Raw genomic sequence first — 2,865 nt, 5'->3', positions numbered from 1 at the left:
GAAAACAAGTTCAAGTAAGATCATCACTTGAAATAAGATTGTTATAGTTATAGAAATTGAACCAAAGTTTGAATATGATTATTACCTTGTATTAGAATGATAACCTACTGTAAGAAACAAAGATTTCTTGAGGTTGGATGATCACCTTACAAGATTGGAAGTGAGCTAGCAAACTTGAAAGTATTCTTGATTTTATGTAACTAGAACTTGTAGAATTTATGAAGAACACTTAGAACTTGAAGATAGAACTTGAGAGAGATCAATTAGATGAAGAAAATTGAAGAATGAAAGTGTTTGTAGGTGTTTTTGGTCGTTGGTGTATGGATTAGATATAAAGGATATGTAATTTTGTTTTCATGTAAATAAGTCATGAATGATTACTCATATTTTTGTAATTTTATGAGATATTTCATGCTAGTTGCCAAATGATGGTTCCCACATGTGTTAGGTGACTCACATGGGCTGCTAAGAGCTGATCATTGGAGTGTATATACCAATAGTACATACATCTAAAAGCGGTGTATTGTACGAGTACGAATACGGGTGCATACGAGTAGAATTGTTGATGAAACTGAACGAGGATGTAATTGTAAGCATTTTTGTTAAGTAGAAGTATTTTGATAAGTGTCTTGAAGTCTTTCAAAAGTGTATGAATACATATTAAAACACTACATGTATATACATTTTAACTGAGTCGTTAAGTCATCGTTAGTCGTTACATGTAAGTGTTGTTTTGAAACCTTTAGGTTAACGATCTTGTTAAATGTTGTTAATCCAATGTTTATAATATCAAATGAGATTTTAAATTATTATATTATCATGATATTATCATGTATGAATATCTCTTAATATGATATATATACATTAAATGTCTTTACAACGATAATCGTTACGTATATGTCTCGTTTAAAAATCATTAAGTTAGTAGTCTTGTTTTTACATATGTAGTTCATTGTTAATATACTTAATGATATGTTTACTTATCATAGTATCATGTTAACTATATATATATATCCATATATATGTCATCATATAGTTTTTACAAGTTTTAACGTTCGTGAATCACCGGTCAACTTGGGTGGTCAATTGTCTATATGAAACATATTTCAATTAATCAAGTCTTAACAAGTTTGATTGCTTAACATGTTGGAAACATTTAATCATGTAAATATCAATCTCAATTAATATATATAAACATGGAAAAGTTCGGGTCACTACACAGCATAAGTTGAACCCACGACACGCTAAATGGGTTGAATCGTTACAAGCGTTCTCCTTTGACATTAAACATAAAGCTGGGGCAAACAATCAGGTGGCAGATGCCCTGAGTCGTCGACATTCGCTTGTTTGTACCATGAAAGTTAATGTCCAGGGGTTTGATGAATGGAAGGAGTTATATAAAGATGATACTGATTTTTGTGAAATATGGGTAGCCTGTTCAAATGGGGCTTTCAAATCCTTCTTTATCCATGATGGTTATTTTTTTAAAGGTGGTCGTATGTGCATTCCACGAGGTTCATTGCGAGACGCAATAATTCTGGAGGCTCATAGTGGCGGTCTAAGTGGCCACTTCGGAATTAATAAGACCTTGGCGTTGATACATGAAAAATTCTATTGGCCACGAATGGAGAAGGATGTTAACCGAATTGTTAATCGTTGTCGTATATGTCATCTTGAAAAATCTCACAGTAGCAATTCGGGTCTGTATACCCCCTACCTATACCGAATGGGCCATGGGAGGAGGTATCCCTCGATTTTGTTTTGGGGTTACCGAAGACACAACGTCACAAAGATTCGGTCATGGTTGTTGTGGACCGTTTCTCTAAAATGGCGCATTTTGTTCCATGTAATAAAACGTTCGATGCAAGTCAAGTGGCCCGCCTTTATTTTGCAGAGATTGTTAAGTTACATGGGATTCCGAGGTCATTAACTTCCGGTCGCGATGTGAAATTTGTTAGCCATTTTTGGCGCACGCTATGGGCTCGAGTGGGATCGAAGTTAAAGTTTAGTAGTTCACATCATCCACAAACGGATGGTCAAACGGAGGTCGTCAATCGTAGTTTGGGTAACCTATTACGGAGCCTCGTGGGTGACCATCCGAAGCAGTGGGACTTGATATTACCACAAGCTGAATTTGCCTTCAACCGGTCAGTTAATCGGACGACGGGTAAGAGTCCCTTTGAGGTGGTTTACGGCACTAATCCTCTTACCCCACTTGATTTGGTGCCCAGACCTATATCGACTGAGGGTCCTACTGATGGAATAGACCATGCTGAGTACATAAAAAAGTTACACAAACAGGTCCATGATCGCATAGTTAATCGCACCATTGTTTATAAACGAGGCGCTGATTTGCATAGAAAGCGTGTGGTTTTCGAGGAGGGTGACCTTGTGTGGATCCATTTACGCAAGGAAAGATTTCCCGGGGGTCGTTTTGGCAAGCTTAATCCCCGCGCTGATGGACCGTTTCGGGTTTTAAAGAAAATTAACGACAATGCCTATAAGATTGAGCTACCTGGCCACTATAACGTCTCAGCAACTTTTAACGTGTCGGACCTTTCACCCTATCTTGGCGACGATGATCTTGACTCGAGGTCGAGTCTTTCCGAAGGGGGAGGGGATGATGCAGATACGCAGGGACATGTTGGGTTGAGTATTGGGCCACGTCTTGGGCCACTCAAGCTGGAAGACTATTTTGCTGAATTGGATTTTGGGCTCAAGTAATAGCAGCAGCCCACAAAAGAGTCTCCCTGGAAGATAAGGAACGACTTGTTCCTGGAAGTTTGTTTTAAGAAAATTAGGCTCCTCGTTTCTCGTTAATTTGTTTTGATGTTTATCTCTTTTATTTTTCCAGTATTTTAGTCG

Source organism: Rutidosis leptorrhynchoides, chromosome 1 (assembly GCF_046630445.1).
Source record: "Rutidosis leptorrhynchoides isolate AG116_Rl617_1_P2 chromosome 1, CSIRO_AGI_Rlap_v1, whole genome shotgun sequence".
Taxonomy (NCBI): domain Eukaryota; kingdom Viridiplantae; phylum Streptophyta; class Magnoliopsida; order Asterales; family Asteraceae; genus Rutidosis; species Rutidosis leptorrhynchoides.
This window is presented reverse-complemented; position numbering follows the sequence as displayed.